This window comes from Acipenser ruthenus, chromosome 12 (genome assembly GCF_902713425.1).
Source record: "Acipenser ruthenus chromosome 12, fAciRut3.2 maternal haplotype, whole genome shotgun sequence".
In the NCBI taxonomy this organism is placed as follows: domain Eukaryota; kingdom Metazoa; phylum Chordata; class Actinopteri; order Acipenseriformes; family Acipenseridae; genus Acipenser; species Acipenser ruthenus.
In genome coordinates this window covers 21,222,734-21,243,974 of record NC_081200.1, presented here as the reverse complement: position 1 = coordinate 21,243,974, position 21,241 = coordinate 21,222,734, and the positions used below count along the sequence as shown (strand labels likewise).

General features: G+C 36.7%; 1 protein-coding gene across 5 annotated transcripts in view; it reads right to left on the bottom strand.

Moving 5' to 3' along the window:
* The window catches only part of LOC117417086 (roquin-1-like), a 130,111-nt gene extending 113,851 nt beyond the window's left edge, over positions 1-16,260 (bottom strand). The window contains exon 1 of one of the 5 annotated variants that reach the window (XM_059034680.1): positions 15,997-16,260. The gene's annotated coding sequence lies outside the window, so the exon portion shown is untranslated. The remainder of the gene's footprint in view (positions 1-15,996) is intronic. The other 4 variants (XM_059034681.1, XM_034028826.3, XM_059034682.1 and 1 more) reach the window with 4 other exon arrangements.
* Between the last annotated feature and the right edge of the window lie 4,981 nt (positions 16,261-21,241).

The window sequence follows — 21,241 nt, the reverse complement described above, 5'->3', positions numbered from 1 at the left end:
TATTGTGCAGTGTGTTATAATTGTAAGTGCCATGCTAAATATAAAAAGCACCACTTTTTGGTGTCAATGTAGGGTGGTCATTGGCGGTGTTTACATGCAAGTTTTAATCACGCTACTATAGTGCATTCATGATGTGTCACGCGCAAATGACGCATGATTGTGCTCGTTCCAATAGTGCAAGCAAAAAAAGTGTGTGACTTAAGTGTCATTACACTTTGGTAAAGCACGGTAAAGTGCGCGCTAATTGGCCTAATTAGTCCACTTCCCCTATGTAAAATAATGCTCTTCTCTGGGAACAGTCTTTCCACCCTGTTGTCCTCCTCTGTAGAGTAAGTAAGATTTTCCTTATCCCAGTCTTACTAATACAAATCAGTTAAATATCCATCCATCCATTATTATCAATCCGCTTCTCCTGGTGAGGGTCGCGGCTAAAATTATATATAAATTGTATATAGAGATATTGATTTATACCAATACAATGATGTCAGCAGTTTATAACATTATTTATTCATTTCAGTGAATTATGAACGAATGAGAACTACTAGATCATTATCACCAGCATTATTATCATAATAATAATACTACTAATAATGTAGCTTTTTTTCCCTGCAGGATGTTTCAAGCTTCCACCCCTTCTGACAGCACGCAACACCAGCTCCGCTGGACGGATGAGGAAACTCGTTCCCTCCTTCAAATTATTGCGGACCTGGGGGTTATGGATGAACTGGATCGACCTCGCCAAAGAAATGCCACCATTTACACCAGTATTACCGGTGCTCTGGCTGAACTTGGTATAAATAGAACGCTCTTGCAGGTACGAGATAAATTCAAGAAACTTAAATATCTGTACCTGCAGGAGAGAAAAAGCCTGCAGTCTTCCAGTCAAAGCTCGAGGTCACAATTTCGGTTCTGGGAGGAAATGCACCGGTTAATGGGTGACCGGCCAGTGGCATCGGACCATTTGCTGGAATCCTCATCCTCCCAGACGTCCTGTGAAATACCAGCCCCATCAATACAACATGGTAATTGCACCAGCCATCATTTACTTTTCTAAACTAAAATATGCTACCGCGGTAAAGTTAGCTTTACGTTTGATATTAGACTCAAGCTAATCCGACATAAATGAAAATGGCTGTCGGGTTAGCTTGAGCCAACCACAGAAGCTAGAGTGCTCAAACCAACTTTAATTTAAAGGAAACCAACTGTGAATTGTTTCACAGTCTCTGTTTTACATGTGAATCCTAAGAATAATTTATGGAAAATAATAACATACCGCACATACGCACACTTAGCCTCAGCCACACGTAAAAGGGCTTTATCTCCTCAACCACAGTAGCTAGAGCGTCCAAACCAACTTTAATGTGAAGAAGACCAATTGTGAATTGTTTCACAAGCTCTCCTTTACATGTGAATCAAACAAATAAATTGTGAAAAACAATAGCATACAGTATATACGCACACAGCCTACCTGACACGCGTAAAATGGCTTTATCTCCTCAACCACAGCAGCTACAGCGTTCAAACCAACTTTAATTTAAAGGATGCCAAATGTGAATTGTTTCACAGTCTGTGTTTTACCTGTGAAGCCTAAGAATAATTTGTGAATACAATAACATATCGCATATACACACCACCGTCCCAGCGTCAATTAAAAGTGCTTGATATCCCCAACCACAGCAGCTAGCATTTTCAAAACAACTTTAATTTAAAGAAGACCAGTTGTGAATTGTTTCACAGCTTCTGTTTTACATGTGAATCCTAATAATAATTTGTGAAAAAACAAATGGTTGGGGATATCAAGCCATTTTACGCATGTCGGGCTAAGTGTGTTCACATATGCGATATGTTTTGTTTTTCACATATTATTCTTAGGATTCACATGTAAAACAAAAGCTGTGAAGCAATTCACAACTGTTCTTTAAATTAAAAATGGTTTACGATGATGCGCCCGCATTCGTCTTTCCTGCCGATGCACAAATAGAGGTCTGTACATAGGGATGAAGTGGATGAGGGTGTCTGCTGGAAAGAAAGCTCTAGATAAGAAAGCAATAGATGCACGATTCCTTTCATGTATACCCATTGCATGGGACTGAAGGAGTTCTTACCAGATTAGACTTAATCTAGCTAGTGTTTGTCTGCATCTTCTCCATCCATCTATTTTTGTCGCAACTACGTTGTAAGTAGGCCTACGATTTTATATACCCTTATTACTAATTAGCAAATACACACAAATTATGTATTTATTATATTAACAGCGTTTATGTAAGTTTCTACATTTTCTGCATAATTAATTTTAATATTTCAACAAAGTACCTGTGTTTGAAACCAACACATCATGAGTTGTTTTTTTAATATATTTGTTCCACATTAACGCATATTTGTGATTACTGAACGCATAATACTTTTGTTTAGCACATTAACAGTTACGCAATATATATGGGTGTGTGAAAGGACATCAGTAGCCTAAGAAGCATAAGAAAAGCAGTAATGGGAATTGGTGAGTGCTGTCGGTTTTTGTACACATGATACTTCTACCATTTCTAGAACAACTAATTCTAAACAATAATAGTAATACCTATTATTATTTTCTTCTTCTTGGCAGCATGATCCATTTTTACTGCAAGCCTTTTGCATTCTAGATAGATGGGAGGTACCCTTCTCGCCATCTCTGCCTAGCGCGTAAAGCCTCATGTAAACCCCTATGCATTATTTGAACGATATCCTTTATCGTGCAGCATCTCTTTTCAGCGCATTTGGTGATATTTAAATAAACCCTCCCATTATTTTATTATTAATGAGGTTGTTTGCATTTGGACGACTAAATTCTCTCTCTAAAATAAACTATCATGTAAACGTGGAAGCAGAACTGTCATGACCATAAAAGCGCGAGAGATCTGTTGTCACGCTTTTCAGTTTTTGCTTGTAAACTGCCCCATTGAAAAAAAACTGTGTCAATTGAAAATGACTTTTTTTTTATCTTAAGACATACTTATTATATAAATTCATACCTTGCACAGTTAATAACTAAACAAATAAATGCAATTAAGTCATTTTTAAAGTTTGACCTTGTGTTCTCACTTTTGGTACCAAGTATTGCAGACTGACCAATTGATTAAATGGGAATCAGAGTTACAGCGCACTTTAATATGATGTTTATGTGTAGGTAAAGGGTAGGGTCTGGCACTTAAATATTAGGGATGTGCATGACAAATATTTTGACTATCGATAATTCCATAGCTGTTGAGGTCGACTAATCGAATAGTCGCCCCGCCCCCCCCCCCCAAATACCCCCCTAATACCCCCCTAATACCTTCCTATTAGGAGACATACATGAGGAGGCGGTGTGGTCCAGTGGTTAAAGAAAATGGCTTGTAAACAGGAGGTCCCTGGTTCAAATCCCACCTCAGCCACTGACTCATTGTGTGACCCTAAGCAAGTCACTTGTGCTCTGTCTTTCGGGTGAGACGTAATTGTAAGTGACTCTGCAGCTATGCATAGTTCACACACCCTAGTCTCTGTAAGTCGCCTTAGATAAAGGTGACTGCTAAATAAATAAATAAATAAATAAATAAATAAATAATACGGAAATGCCATAACAGCAGCAGCAATAACATAAGCATACCTGTCAACTCTCACGCATCTCGTGTGAGACTCTTGTATTTTGCAAGCGATATTGTCACAACCTTTTCCGTTAATTACAATTTCAAATGAACTATAAAGGTTGTGACAATTAAAAAAGCTTATAAAATATGGGCGTCTCCCATATAATTTTTATTCAATTATTAATTTAATTTTCATTCAATAATAGTTTAACAATGTGAGCTGCGAGGCAAATGCCTTAACATTAGCGTCCTTACGGCAATAATGTTTTCCGGTCATAACAGTGAAATACAAAATACATTAGACTATCTAGCTAGCTAATTTATACAATCCACTTAACTAAACGATTTACTTCAAACCACACTCAATATATATAGACTACCAGTCTACGTTAAATCAAATCGGAAACATACTTGTGCGTTCGAGTTCCAGTGAATAAAAAATAAATAGCCTATATAGGCAATAGCTTGCTATGTATGTAGCTAGCTTAATAATATTAATAAATAAATGAATGAACAAAAAGACCTGAGTGGCATTAACGCACTAGCTTTCCATGGAAGCAAAAAAAAAAAAAATCACTATTCAGTGAAGTCCACGCATCTGTAGTAATCGCCACCTTCACAGCCTTTGACAAGTTTCTGCGGACAGAAGCTGCTAAATCCGTATGCATTTTTTTGAGTCGAGTGGTAATTGTTTTTCGTGCAGGGACTGTGTATTCAGGTTCCACAAAATTCATCAACTCCCGAAATCCCTCACCTTCAACAAAACTTATGGGAAGCATGTCCTTTGTCACCATATTAGCAATAAGGGCTGATGTTTTTTCAGCACACGTTGTCACACTGACGAGGCCTCACTGCAAAGGATACAATGGTGGTTTGTTGCGGTCCTCTTTCCTTTTCTGTCGTTGCTAGCGTCACAGAAGGGCGTTTGGCTTTTAGGTGGGTTAACATACCAGTTGTAGGTTTGTGGTAGTTTAATTGCACTGCACACATTTTACACTTAAGTGTTTTCATTTACTTTGTCAAAGTATTTCCATGCAGAACTCTTCTGTGAGGAAGCCATCGTTAGCAGAGGTAAGTTCTAGTTTAGCCAATCACAGACAAGAAATAACAAATCCCACCCTCCAGTCAATCTTCATTACCTCTACATAGAGAGCCAATCAGCAGTACAGGCTTTAAAATAAAATCAATATATACATTTTTTTTTTTTTTTTTTTTTAACTTTCGAATGTTGGATTCACTTGTCGATAGGTGCCATCGTTATCGAATAGTCGAATGTTCGACTATTCAGTCTCACCCCTATTAAATATCTACGTGTTTTCAAACAAAATACACTGTCTTGCTGAAACAGTAGGTTTATAACTAGTTTATACAAAATATTTATACTTAATTTAGCCTTGTGAAGTTGTAAAAGGCAGACAGTACCTATATTATGAATTCTGGCAGTTGTTTGTATGCCATTCAGGCTTGCAATGGAAGCTGAAAAGCGCACCTATATTATGTGTGTTTAGGGAAACCTGTGGCGAGTGTGGTGTTTAGGGGACAGGGTTGTTGGACAGTTATAGTCAATATGTTTATTGTATTGTGTACAATAAAACAAACAGTTTCATGGTTTTCTTTAATATTCTTTGGTGTCGCTTAAATTTTTCCCGTGTGGCTAAAAAATGCTAAGTTACTTTAGTCACAGTGGCTAACTAAATGAAAGTTTTAAAGGAAATGTAGATAGTGGAAAGTTTCTAGGTTACCGTGGGACACAAAAAAAAACAGTAACTGCTGGGGAGTAAGGCATGAGAGAATGGTAAAGTAGTTGTATACAAGGTCTAGATTAATATGCTTGACATGGCACTTATGCAACATAATGCCAATTGACACGCCCCTACTGTGTGGTAATGCTGTCAGTCACAGCTGGCTCAAGGAATTATTCCACACGTGTACTAGAACTAAGGTAACCTGGGTCCTCTGTTCCTCTGCCAAAAAACAGAACCTCCATTTTTTAGGAAGTCTATCGAGCAGGAATGTCAGTTTCAATACGGTTGCTGGTATTTCCCTCTTGCAGACACAGGGCGAGTCAGCTTATTGTTAGGAGACAGTCTGGAAAAAAGTGACAGATCCTGGGCAGTCATGTGCTTCTAGGCCAGTTTCTACAGCACAAATTCCATAGGATACAACACTAAAGTCAAGTATTCAAATATGAATTTCAGCTTCTTAAATAAAAGAAGGTTTAAAAGATACTGAAGTACATCCTTGGATGGGTTTAATAAAATCATAATTTACAACCTGACAATTTATAAATTAAATACAGCAGAAATTTAATTTTGAATTTACTGGAAAATATCATTTTTAATATTACAAAAACAAAATGTATCTTGGTAGTAAAATAAACCCCATCAAATGATCTATTAAAACAATGAAACATTCTTCTGTACAGTAGAATGTGTTTTCAAATGTCATTTAGGCATTGATTTTCTTGGCATGGTTATCTTTTTGATAGTCATTTATAAATTGTTATATTGCCTATTAAAGTGGTCATTTTTGACACGAAATACATTACAAGTAGCGTTTGTTCCAATATTTGGCCCTGCACTAAAACTAATTTATGTCTTTCAGTTTCCTAAATATTCTGTATATAATGCAGACAAGGTAGTAAGTAGAACAGACTTCCTATTCTTTAAGTATTTACCACAGTCCTTACAAACATGCTCCTAGAAACTACCAGATTTCAGAACAAGAAAGTGGAACTTTTGTTTGTGCAGCAGGTGCCTCCTATATGGAAATGGCAACACTAGAATGAACTGGGCTACACCCAGCAAGATATTTTTAACCAAACAACTTCCTTTTTACTGCTTTTAAATCAATAACTTGCAAAAATAGATAATCATAAACAAGGCTTAACTGTTGTCAGTTTTTACTGATTTTAGCAGGTTTTACAAAAGCTATATATTGTATTTACTGATATGTAATACCGGGATATCTGTTTAATATACTGATACAGGGAGTGCTCCAGATAAGGTTTTGATCAGTGAGTAATTTACTCTCCAATTTAAACACTATGTGCGTAAAAGTTATTTTGGGCGAGTAAAATGCAACATTGCCTTGAAGTCCTTTTAATAAATACTGTACATACTTTAATACTAACTCATGGGGTATGCATTAACTACAGCCTTACATTAACTGTACAAAAAATTGGCTTCTGATAAAAACTTCCCTTTCCTTATTTTCCACCTGAACATTTTTTTTTCGCAGCCATTTAGTCCTGCCTTAATATTATAGCAGGGTCCGAAATGAACACCCGCCCACTTCACTTAAAGTTGCAAACCTTGAAAAGCTCAAAATAATGTTTTGTACTGTCCACGCAATTGGAAAGAAGGGGAGACCTTTCTCTGACTTTGTCTGGATGTGCAAGTAAGTATTGCATTTGCATTTAATTATTTCTGTGCAATGCTGTTGTGTAAAGAGTTTTTATTATTATTATTATTTATTTCTTAGCAGATGCCCTTATCCAGGGCGACTTACAATTGTTACAAGATATCACATTATACATTATTTCACATTATACAGATATCACATTATTTTACATACAATTACCCATTTATACAGGGGTTTTTACTGGAGCAATCTAGGTAAAGTACCCTGCTCAAGGGTACAACAGCAGTGTCCCCCACTGGGGATTGAACCCACAACCCTCCGGTCAAGAGTCCATAGCCCTAACTCTACTCCACAATTGTAACAATTAACAATTGTATACTTTATACTCGTAGGCCTACTGTACATGTATCTTCTAAACACACACACACAAATAAATTAAAATGAATTTGCATTCAGTATTGAAATAGGATTTGGGATTTACATCCTATTGTTTAACCAGTGAAGTTTTAAAAATGTTATTAAGCAGCAGTCCCGTTTTATTACAGATATTTTATCCTAGTGAGTATTAAAGTGCAAGGCAAGGTAGGGAGATTTAAAACAGGGCCTGCATTTTATATTGTACAGTATTACGGTGTGGCTGTGGTACTAATTACCACACAGGCTGTCACTCACTGGCCGCACCACTTCACGGCATACTTTCGCAGATTGAGGAAAGTATGCGCAACGTGTAAGCACCCACTGTCTTCAATACTTAGCGTCCCGCCCACTTCAGCCACGTAACCACGCAGCCATGCACCCACGCATAAATCTTTTAAAAATGTTTTTAATGCCGTAATTTATAATTAATTTAATTAATTATCTTAATTGTTGATGAACAGAAAGGGCTACAACTAGGAAGTACTTACAGGAATGAGAAACAAGCAAGGGAATCATGCACTATATTGCAGAGGTAGACAAAAGGCAGCTGCAAGAGCAAATAAAAAGTGCAAAGTTCCCGTCAGTTGTATCACTGCAGTTGTGGAAGAGGAGCTGGTGTATGTAAGATTCTGTCAGAAAGGGCTGGTGAATGCAACGTTTGTGGGCATTAAATCTGTGGAGAAGGCAGATGCCAAGCACATTTCAGAAGCTATATCTTCTCTCATGAGGGAGACAAACCCTGCAGAAAAGGACGGTGCGAGTGCTTCCCAGGATGCATGGAAGGAAAAGATTGTTGCTTGTTGTATTGATGGTTCGGCTGTGATGACAGGTGCAAAGAGTGGCGTTGTTAACAGGCTCCGTGGGGACAAAGCCTACGTCCTAGGGATCAACTGCATGGCCCACAGCCTTGAACTAGCCTGTGCAGATGCCGTAAAGAAAAATACACACTACAGGAAACTGGAGGAGCTGCTAATTGGGCTGTATTACTTTTACCACAACAGCCCACTGAACAGAGCAAACTTGATGAACAGTTTCCAAACTGTTTATGTACTGGGGAAAAATATAAACATTTGCCAATGTTGATGTGCAGGGAATGTGTAGACACCATAGTATTATAATTATATATAGTATAAGGAATTAATATACGATTAATAGGCAGACTGCTACATGCTGTACATGCTACTTCTTTTTTCTTCAGATTTTGGTGATTCAAAATTTGATACCCTTGTGGAGCACTTCAAGGCAATCTTGGTTTCTTCTGGAGTCAACATAAACAAGATACCTGATCAATGGACAATTCTGAAGTCCAACATATACCAGCAGCCCAAGTTCACTACAGAGATTCAGAAGCTTTCTTGACCTGAAGTAAACTGGATGCACATGGATCAGTGTTCCTCTCTCCTCAACTTGATTGACCTCAACAAGGTTTTATCGTAACAAAGATGTAAAGAGTGACTGGAGATCAAATCTTTCAGACTTGCTGTTAGTTCAACTGGTGTCACCTGACATACAGGAGTTTGACCCCAACCCTGCAGTGGAGCTATGGCATGCTAGTAGCAACAGATCCAGAAGACCAGCATTTATGGACAGTAGAGAGCGCCATGACAGAATGAACAAGGAAACCCAAGAAGAACAGGAAGACATTATCTGACTTGGAAGTGACAAAAAGCAAATAGTAAAAGGAGAACATGCTTAGAAATTTGTCCCATGCTGAAACATAGTTTATTTTATTTTGTGTACCTATTTATGACCTGACAATGGTCATGATTAAGGTAACCTTTACTTTATATTTTAAAGACTGTGAATCCTACAACAAACCCAATCTAGTTACAGAAGGTTCAATATAATTCATCTTACATTGTTTACTTGCTGGATTCTTTTTCCAGCAGTAGTTTATACAATTATTTACATTATAATGTAACACGCGCAGTGTTCCAATAAAAAAGGCTTGTTTTAGCAGAGTTTTTTTTGTTCCCTTATTTAATATATAAAATGCAACATATGATACACATTTTTTGTGAATTATTACCAAACATTATACTGGGCCGGTAAAATGGCTATATGGCTGGTGGATTTTTCCATTCACTAGTCCAGGTGTGGCTGGTGCATGAAAAAGTTAACTTCTGTTCAGAACAGAAAATAGGAGGGTCTGGAACCAACTCCCCAGTAATGTTGTTGAAGCTGACACCCTAGGATCCTTCAAGAAGCTGCTTGATGAGACTCTGGGATCAATAAGCTACTAACAACCAAACGAGCAAGATGGGCCGAATGGCCTCCTCTCGTTTGTAAATTTTCTTATGTTCTTATGTCTACTCACAGCAAGTATGGCCGTGTGTCCTTGCCGCAACAGCAACTTGACACCTGTACATACCAAATGACCAAGTTTGGATCCAAACAATAAGTGGTTAAGTCACATCAGCAGGGGAGGGAAACAACAAACAACCAACACTACCGTTTCAAACACATAGATTTCTACTGCACGTATTAATGACATCTCAGAAAAAAAGTCCTGCAAAAAAAGGTAGAGTTTTGCACAAATCTGCCAAAAATGTGAAAAACTTTGTCAGGTCAGTGGTTTTCTTTCAGGTTTAAGAGAATTATTTACTTATGGTTCAATATGGTTCAATTGCCATTTACCCCTTATTGTTACCACAACAAAACCAAAAACAGTAGGAAATACTTTTCTACATTGTATTTGTGTTTATTATCATTATTTGTCTTATGATAGACAGTTTATGTTTTTTGTGGTCATCCATAAATGCAACACAGCGCATTTTGTATGTTACACACGGAATCAATAATTCTGAGTTTAGATTATGTTAAACTGTGTAGAATATATGCTATTAATGTAACAAAATGGTCCCATGGCGTAGTGGTATAAGAAGATGACTTCAGCACAGGAAGACTCCACACAGGCACTATCAGCAGTATAATTGACCGCATTGCCGGTGGTGTGGTTTCATTTACTGGTCAGAGATTTCGTCGCATGACTACCCCCTTTCTGGCAAGCGCTGAATTGCTATCTGTGCAGTCTCAGTGATGACAGCTTTGTCACCCTCATGCCAGAAGCCACACAGGACATTTCACACAATAAAAAATGTATAGAGGCAGCTTTTGCCAAAAAATCCATAGTAATAGTAAGTATATCTTTCTGTGGCTCAATATATGAATCCTAAGCAAAATGACACAACATCCTACACTTTGGCCTTGACTGAAGTTTAATGGCCTTGGTGTCCTCTACAAAGTAGGGATTCAAGGAAATGCATGCACATGGATTAGGGAGTGGTTAACATGTAGAAAACAGAAAGTACTGATTAGAGGAGAAACCTCAAAATGGAGCGAGATAACCAGTGGTGTACCACAGGGATCAGTATTAGGTCCTCTGCTATTCCTAATCTACATTAATGATTTAGATTCTGGTACAGTAAGCAAACTCGTTAAATTTGCAGAAAACACAAAAATAGGAGGAGTGGCAAACACTGTTGAATCAGCAAAGGTCACTCAAAATAATATAGACAGCATTCAGAACTGGGCAGACACATGGCAAATTACATACAGGCAATAAAAATGTGCATTATAAATATCATAATGGGAGATACTGAAATTGAAGAAGTAATCTATGAAAAAGACCAAGGACGTTATGTTGACTCGTCATGTTATTTTGAAATGTCTTCACCTAGACAATGTGGGGAAGCTATAAAAAAGGCCAACAAGATGCTCGGATATATTGTGAGAAGTGTTGAATTTAAATCTGGGGAAGTAATGTTAAAACTTTACAATGCATTAGTAAGACCTCACCTAGAATATTGTGTTCAGTTCTGGTCACCTCGTTACAAAAAGGATATTGCTGCTCTAGAAAGAGTGCAAAGAAGAGCAACCAGAATTATCCCGGGTTTAAAAGGCATGTCAAATGCAGACAGGCTAAAAGAATTGAATCTATTCAGTCTTGAACAAAGAAGGCTACGAGGTGATCTGATTCAAGCATTCAAAATCCTAAAAGGTATAGACAATGTACTAGGTATAGACAGGGGACTTCTTTGACCTGAAAAAAGAAACAAGGACCATGGGTCACAAATGGAGATTAGATAAAGGGGCATTCAGAACAGAAAATAGGAGGCACTTTTTTACACAGAGAATTGTGAGGGTCTGGAACCAACTCCCCAGTAATGTTGTTGAAGCTGACACCCTGGGATCCTTCAAGAAGCTGCTTGATGAGATTCTGGGATCAATAAGCTACTAACAACCAAATGAGCAAGATGGGCTGAATGGCCTCCTCTCGTTTGTAAACTTTATGTTCTTATGTTCTAAGCACCAATTGTCTCTTGGCCATTTCGCCAGTAAGCCTATAACGGCATGATAAAATATATATATATATATATATATACACAGTGTATTTGATTTTATACAGCACTGTATATAATACATCTTGCGTTGAGAAAACACCACTGGAATAGGAATAAAGGAAATTATTATGTAATACAGTTTGTGCAGTCACAACCTTGTGCAGGTTTTGGTAAGCATTTTCAAAACCATATCATTATGTGCAGTATTAAAATATGTTAAAATATAGCAAATCCACAAAACCTGCAAAAAATTGTATATTTGACATTTTATTTTTAGTGTTCTGTGTAACACGGACCATCGTTAAACATTGAAAAAAATTAAACACAGTACCTGAAGCAGATACAGTGCCTTGCAAAAGTATTCAGACCCCTGACCAATTCTCTCATATTACTGAATTACAAATGGTACATTGAAATTTCGTTCTGTTTGATGTTTTATTTTAAAACACTGAAACTCAAAATCAATTATTCTAAGGTGACAGTGGTTTTATGTTGGGAAATATTTAAGAAAAATACAATGTCCACACTACATAACCGATCTTGAGAACTGTACTCAAAAACGTTTTAATTGATCCAGCTCAAAGCGTCCACACTGAAGTATCGTTTCATGTTTAGTTGGGCGTAAAGCATACACACACTATTAAAATAGTTTGGTTACAGTTCCTAGCAGCGCAATGAACAGTAGACATTAATATAATCGTATCCCCACCATGCACAGAAATTGCAATACCGTTGGAGCAGCAAATTAATTCTAGCTAGGTAAAATGCACTGAAAATTTACAGTACCGTATGTACAGTAGCTTTATGAAGAAACAGATGAACTGTTGCAAGGAGTGGACAGTTTGCACACACTGAGTAATTAGAACAAGAGACATGCACAGGATAATAATTTGTTAAATTACTGCATAAGAAATTTAAACTTCGCTAAATCTAAAATACTGGATAATTCATGCCTGTCTTACTGCAGACTGAACCAAGCCCTGTGTTCCCATCCTAGTCGCTACTGCATATGCACAAATGCTCTACGTTTCCCAAAAAATATAATCCATGTACGTGGTTGAATTTATTGGAAGTGTAACTGGATTATCCAAGTCATGTAAACACAGAAAACTTGATCTCATGTAAACATACTGAATTACTCACCTACAGTGTTATATGACCCTTGGACACTGTGTAGTCCCAAGTACTGGAAATGTAATCTGGACAATTGTGTTTTTTTTAAGCAATATACAGCTGGTTTCAGAATACGTTTTCTGAAAAATGTGTTTACATGACATAAATTATGTTAGTTTTCAGAATACTATTGCAATGTTTTCCAAAAACTCACTTTTAGAATTGTGCAATACATTTTCGGAAAACTGTGTTTACATGACTTTTTATATTGGAATTACTTTTCTGAAAACTACATATTCTGAAAAATATCGAAATTCTTATGTTCATATAAATACACCGAGTGTCTGACATTTAAAATCTGAAATTCTTAAATTCTGACCCTACCTGCCACTTAGGATTTTGATTTAAATTACAGATTGTTCTCACAACTTTGTGAGAAAAAACTCACTCAATAAACAAGGGAAATTCCATAATTTCAACATTAAAGAATTTGCATTAACCTATATTTTCCACCAAGGCGTTTTTTTTTTCATTGTTGTTTTTGAGCTTTCAGGTGGAGACTGAGACTTGAGTCAGCGTGACTCAACTTTTCTATTATTACTGTAACTTCAGGTCTCAACAGCTTTGTGGAGACACTAAGGTATAGTCTGCCTTTCATTTTTATATCCACACACCAATAAAATACAACATTTCTAGATGCACATTTATTCATTCAACCATTTTGGGAAAGTATTTTTGGTCATTTGTGATAGTTCAGTTGATATTTAAAAACGAGGCTCTGTATAGTTAATGTAGAGCTGTGTAAAGAATTGAGAGTCTGTTTTTATGAACAGTTTGATATTTATGAAACTGTTCCTTACTGTTAATGAAACCATCAATATTCTAGAACACAGTTTCAAAAATATCAAACTTGATGTTATTAATAAAAACACTTTGAAAAAAAACATTCTTTAAATCAGTTAAAGTTTTATGAATAAAGCCTACAATGTATAAGAGTTAAAAGCCTCTAAATATTATCTCAAACAATCCTTAACATCAGCAACAACAGTTCAGTGCTTTTTCATCAACATTCATTTCATAATAAAAAAGTTTGTTTGGTTTTGCAGACCAAGAGAAAATGGGTTCCAATAGCTGTTCTTGCTAGAGACTTCCTGTAAAAATAGCTCTCATAGACCTCTTCGGTTAACTGAATAACTTTAAAATCTTTACAACAGCATGGAACTAGGTCATTCTTTACCACAATTTACCATGAGAATTAGAATCTGGTAATATATGTGAAGGAACCAGTGTGTCACACTTACACAATTCTTAAATACCATGATATAGGTTTTCTACTTTTTCAAGTCAAACCAGTTGAAATTCTGTCCAGCTGTAACTGGGGATATCTTTAACCAAAAAAACTTGTTTCTCTAAGCTCAGGCCATTTTCATCTAGCTCCCAAGAAGTACATATGTTGACGAAGATTATTCAGAAATTCACCTTTTCCTTTTTTATTTACAGATAGTCACACATTAGTATGGCTACATACTTCTCGAATTGAGTATTACACTATGGTTGCAGTGCTGTGCTTTACGGGACATCCAACTTGTTTCAGTATACTGGTATAGGAACGGTGATGCAAATAATTGGAGCACAGGACGGTACGTTAGTAAAATGCACTGAAGCAAAAGGCAACGTTCAAACTAAAAATGAGAACATGATGACATTAAAGTGTTGCATCACAGTCTCTACACGGTTTTGTTTGAACGGTATCAATTTGGGTTCTGAATTTTCTTTTTAATCTATAGTTTCCTACGTAAATGCTGCACGTTTACCAGGTAAAATCTTTCGGGGTTTGATGTGCAATTATCAAGGGATTGTCAGGAAAGGATGTAATTTTACAATATTTAGCCGCAATTACTGTCCAGAGCATGTATTTAAATAAAAAATGCTTTAAACCTATACAATACTGCTTCTGTATTACTATTACATTGGTTGTATTGGGAACATGATACTGGTTACCATTTTAGATATTTATTTAACTATGAAAGCAATAAAAGTGACCACAGTCATATTAAAAGCCAAAAACACTCTACTGTGATCAGATTCAAATCGGAAGTTTAACCACAGATAACGCAGTTTATAAATGGAAATGCTTAACGTTCTCACCCCACCCAATTATTCATATGTACTCGAATATACTTTATAATGCATTGTTATTTAGGGTACTATATTATAAACACATACGAATATCTGGATTCAATTGTGCTGCTTGCCCTCCTCCCCTCCAGTCAGCATTGAGCATTAATGCCAGGCGACAAGAGTTTGGTCGCAGACAACCTTAATCAAACCCGATTCAAAACAGGCCCGAGGCCTACAAAAACTGCTAAAACAATAATAAATACACAAATTGGGTTACTTCAACCACAAATTTCGATTTAAATGAACCAATCGAAATATCTAGTTTTACTTTTAATAAAACATGTACGAGCTATGTACATTTTTAAAATAAATCTTTATAAAACATAGTTAGGCCTAACCCAGACGATGGTTTTAATTAGTTTGGTAAAATAAGACTTGCCTCGAAACAATTTAAAATAAAACCAAAACATTAAAGGCATGAACAAGACTCAAAATAACTGGAACATCGCGTTTTAAATGGAGACTAAATTATTAGATTTGTTTAGATACACAAGTTAAATTGTAAACCACACTTGTGGCAGTTTACGACGTTTTAAAAGGAAATGCGTGCTTAAACGCATTTCAAATCGGAGTAAAACGGGAATTATTTAAAGCAAAACAAAACGCCGCGAGTGTTTAATAGTAGTGCGACATATTGTACTGACACGGGCTTCCTAGCACTATTGTCTCATGTTGTTTGATTTCGCAACGTTACGGTACATCACATGCAAATATATATTACAATTACTACATAATACAGCTTAAGTAAGTCCTAATAATACAATACATTGATCTAACTAAAACTGAGTCCAGTAAGATTGAAGGAGATCGGCGAATCAAGATACAATGGTAAATATGACTCTATTGTTCCTGATTATAAAAAAAAAAAAGAAGATATAACTGCCTGAAGCAGTGCGGAGCACAAAAATACACAAATGCCACCTTTTACAATATTTTCTCAACCCATAATTAACGAGTATAATGATTACTATACTTACAATCTCCGATTGATCTTGGTCAATCTTCAGCTGCTGTTTTTTGTGACATACTTTGTAATTTCGTGGTTGCCATGTTGTTCCACTGGCAGCTGAAGTTCTGAGGGAGATTACAATTGACAAAAACTCAAAGCAGCAAAGCCGCCTCACAGCTACAAACGACCCCCCTGCTGGGATGAATCTGCAATTACAAAACAACAACACCACACACACACACACACAAAAACAGAAAAAAACTGAGTATTCCTATTGCGAAATAGTTTACAGACGGTAATGTATTTTAATGGTTTGATAAAAAATGACTGGAACGGTGCTGTAATTCAGTGCAATGCAACAAACCAGCCTTTCTGCTTCTTCTTAACTGATAGGACGTATACAGCTGATGTTAAAGTCGACTGAGGCCATGTGTATTTAAATAGCTCAATAAATGTGAGACTCACACGGTCAGCATAGACTGCTTCTAAACTATTCTACTATACCACATTTGAGACGTAATTTGCGTATAGTTTATTTTTTATCCATATATAAGTTGTATGCAGGTTCAGTCATAAGCAATATAAACTGCACTATAAACTGCAGTTTATATAAGCAATATAAACTGCACTTTACATATTGGTTTGGGTTAACTATGTCAGCTCCTTTTAAGATTTTAAAGACTTCAATCATGTCCCAATTGATTCTTTGTTCCAGGCTAAACAGATTCACTTCTTTCAGCCTGTCTTCGTAGCTCAGTCCTTTTCATCCTAGGATTAGTATGGTTGCTCTTTTTAGACTGTCTCTAGGGCGCACAATGTTCCTTTGGTGTTTGCAGGCCTTGCTTGCACTTTCTGGGTTATCTCACCTGGAGAATTCTGGCTTTCTTTCCTGTGAGTAACGAACCAGTTGCTTCCCCTAATGACTGACCTACTTTACAGCCTATTAGATGCTTTGCCCTAGCAGTGTAGAGTGCCGATACTTTTGTCTGCGACTGCATGTAATAGAATTAGAAATAAACATTTGCCAAAATAACCTAATATCATCCCATTCATGAGCATATTAAAAAACATGGTCAACTATGATATATGCATAACATACCCATGGGAAAACCCTTATAAATGTTTCTCAGAGTATTTTGCATGATATTTTTGCATGGTAATACTATGCATTTACAATGCTTACCTCTGCTTTGCCATGCTTTCCCTGTGTTTTGTAACACTTTGATAGGCTTTTACTATGGCAAACCTTTAAAAAGGGATCATGGGGAAACTGTAAAATGTCTCTGTATACTTCTAAAAGGGTTAATAAACTTCATCTTGTGAGGGGCATGTAATAATATAATGAATTGGTCAACTAACCTGTTAAAATCATAACAGAGAGACAGAGCTTATCACAATAAACATTTCTATATTTCTCTAAGGATGTAGAGCCCTCACCATTATCTAGAGACACTGACATAAGAACATAAGAAAGTTTACAAACGAGAGGAGGCTATTCGGCTCATCTTTCTTGGTTGGTTGTTAGTAGCTTATTGATCCCAGAATCTTATCAAGCAGCTTCCTGAAGGATCCCAGGGTGTCAGCTTCAACAACATTACTGGGGGAGTTGGTTCCAGACCCTCACAATTCTCTGTGTAAAAAAGTGCCTCCTATTTTCTGTTCTGAATGCCCCTTTATCTAATCTCCATTTGTGATCCCTGGTCCTTGTTTCTTTTTTCAGGTCAAAGAAGTCCCCTGGGTTGACATTGTCTATACCTTTTAGGATTTTGAATCAGATCACCTCGTAGTCTTCTTTGTTCAAGACTGAATAGATTCAATTCTTTTAGCCTGTCTGCATACGACATGCCTTTTAAACACTCAACACTCTTAAAGGGGCCACATCCTACTACCGCAGAATCATTAGACCAGGAAAAACATAAGATAAGGGATGGGTTAAAAGGATATATAATGCCATTTGTAGCTGTATTTCCTTCAAAATAATTTCAGTTAACAAAATAATTCCATAGATCATTTGGCCATTTTGTACTTCCATTCACTACATAGGTCTCAAATGTGCAGTTTTAAAAGAAACACGTTACAGCACTGTGTATTGTATTGTATTATTATTATTTGAATGCATTGTTTAAGTGTGTAAAAACACAATGTTTTGTTATTGTTGTTTGACAGCATGCTAAACTCGTGCAGAATGTCTCCAGACTGATTAATTTATTACTAATTTGGAGACGGTCACATGTATAAAAACCTGCAGCTTTGGCTGATCAAGGTTGGTGTGTTCAGAAGCGGAACGGGAGTCATGAGTAGGAGTGTAACCTAAAGTAAACAATTGCTACCCTTCAGTCACTTTTCTAAGCCCTGCCCCTTTGATTGATTTATGACCATAACCACGCCCCATTGGTTGATTTATGACCTTAAGCCCCATCCCTTTCTAACCCCTGGGTGATTTATGGCCATTACGCCACGCCCCTTTCTCCCACACGTCGGTTGATTTAGGGCCCTCAAGCCCCTCCCCTTTCCCCCAAGCTTTGGTTGATTTAGGGCCCTTAAAACCCTCCCCTTTTTCCCCCCACGCTTTTGAGTGATTTATGACCCGTCCCTTTTTTTCTGACTTTAACCGGACGTCCGTCAAAAATACCCCTCCCCTAAAAATGGTGTGTATTGTACCCCTAGTTTATAGATTATCACAAAGAAAAGAGAAAGACAGAAAAAAGAAGAAAAAGCAAATTGCATTGTAGTGTTTTTTTTTTTTGTTTTTTTTTTTGACTATGTTCGAGACCTTTCGTAACAATAACAGGGGTTATTAAGAAACAGAAAATCCTAAACATTTTTGATTATGCTCAAGACTCTCTGTAAAAAGTAACCAGGAAGTTATTAACAAACAGAGAGTCCATAAACATATGAAAGAGTTTCATATTCATATATTATACCCATACTACACTGAAAATTAACCCATAATAGTAGGTTTTGAATGTGCTGGGCCCTAAATTTCTGTTGGATTTCCAGGCCGTGGTAGGTAACTGTGTACACATGGTTCTATCTAAAGGTTGATTTTAATATTACAACGTATTCTAAAAAACGATTTAAAGTTGTTTTTGAATCCAATAAAGGTTAGCACAGGCTGAATTGTAAAGGATTTAGGGTTTTTTAGGAGCCTATCCATAATACACTTGTATTTGCATAATGGTTTCTATTAACATTACAGAGAACTCCAAAAACCTAGTTAATGTTATTTTTGAAACTAAAAAATTTGACCACTACATTCTTTGGCTTAATACATGATTAGGAGTCAGGGTCATCTTTTTCTGTTAAAACTGAATATATTTTGGGGTTTCTCAGGACTAGTAAGAAATTATAGATAAAGAAGGAAGAGAATCTGTTTTTTGACCAAGCAGCAGGGTTATGGGGATCAAGGTGAACAGACCCTGTCTTTTGGCCAAAAAGAAAGAAGCAGCCATAGAAAAAAAGGAAAAAAAAACAGTTTTTTTTATTTAGTAAGAGATTTTTCTTAAATAATAGTCTTAACTACTATCCTTCAGAAGAATATGTCTTACATAAAGACTTCTTAATCAATTTATAATATTTTAAACTATTACAGTGAAAAATAACCTTATCTAACTGTGAAAAGTCTAATGAGCCTGTTCTTTTTTCGGGGAGGTAGACATGGGGTGTGCTGTTCACTGTGTAATTATTTATTATTTATTTCTTAGCAGACGCCCTTATCCAGGACGACTTCCAATTGTTACAAGATATCACATTATTTTTACATACAATTACCCATTTATACAGTTGGGTTTTTACTGGAGCAATCTAAGTAAAGTACCTTGCTCAAGGGTAATGCATGGACTGTTCCCACAAGGCTGTTGGTTGATATTTGAATACGGGACCTTTCTATCTACTGTATACAGGTTCTCTAATTATTTTAAAATAAAGTTCTAAAACAAAAACAAATGATAATCTTTCAATGTCGGCTGTTTGTGTGTAAATTCAATTCTTTAATAATTACAATTATTTTAGTTAAGATGAAAACATTTACAAAGCGATGAAAGTAATAAATACACAAATAAATAAATACAGTGCCTTGCGAAAGTATTAGGCCCCCTTGAACTTTGCGACCTTTTGCCACATTTCAGGCTTCAAACATAAAGATATGAAACTGTAATTTTTTGTGAAGAATCAACAAGTGGGACACAATCATGAAGTGGAACGAAATTTATTGGATATTTCAAACTTTTTTAACAAATAAAAAACTGAAAAATTGGGCGTGCAAAATTATTCAGCCCCCTTAAGTTAATACTTTGTAGCGCCACCTTTTGCTGCGATTACAGCTGTAAGTCGCTTGGGGTATGTCTCTATCAGTTTTGCACATCGAGAGACTGAAATTTTTGCCCATTCCTCCTTGCAAAACAGCTCGAGCTCAGTGAGGTTGGATGGAGAGCATTTGTGAACAGCAGTTTTCAGTTCTTTCCACAGATTCTCGATTGGATTCAGGTCTGGACTTTGACTTGGCCATTCTAACACCTGGATATGTTTATTTGTGAACCATTCCATTGTAGATTTTGCTTTATGTTTTGGATCATTGTCTTGTTGGAAGACAAATCTCCGTCCCAGTCTCAGGTCTTTTGCAGACTCCATCAGGTTTTCTTCCAGAATGGTCCTGTATTTGGCTCCATCCATCTTCCCATCAATTTTAACCATCTTCCCTGTCCCTGCTGAAGAAAAGCAGGCCCAAACCATGATGCTGCCACCACCATGTTTGACAGTGGGGATGGTGTGTTCAGGGTGATGAGCTGTGTTGCTTTTACGCCAAACATAACGTTTTGCATTGTTGCCAAAAAGTTCGATTTTGGTTTCATCTGACCAGAGCACCTTCTTCCACATGTTTGGTGTGTCTCCCAGGTGGCTTGTGGCAAACTGTAAACGACACTTTTTATGGATATCTTTAAGAAATGGCTTTCTTCTTGCCACTCTTCCATAAAGGCCAGATTTGTGCAGTATACGACTGATTGTTGTCCTATGGACAGAGTCTCCCACCTCAGCTGTAGATCTCTGCAGTTCATCCAGAGTGATCATGGGCCTCTTGGCTGCATCTCTGATCAGTCTTCTCCTTGTATGAGCTGAAAGTTTAGAGGGACGGCCAGGTCTTGGTAGATTTGCAGTGGTCTGATACTCCTTCCATTTCAATATTATCGCTTGCACAGTGCTCCTTGGGATGTTTAAAGCTTGGGAAATCTTTTTGTATCCAAATCCGGCTTTAAACTTCTCCACAACAGTATCTC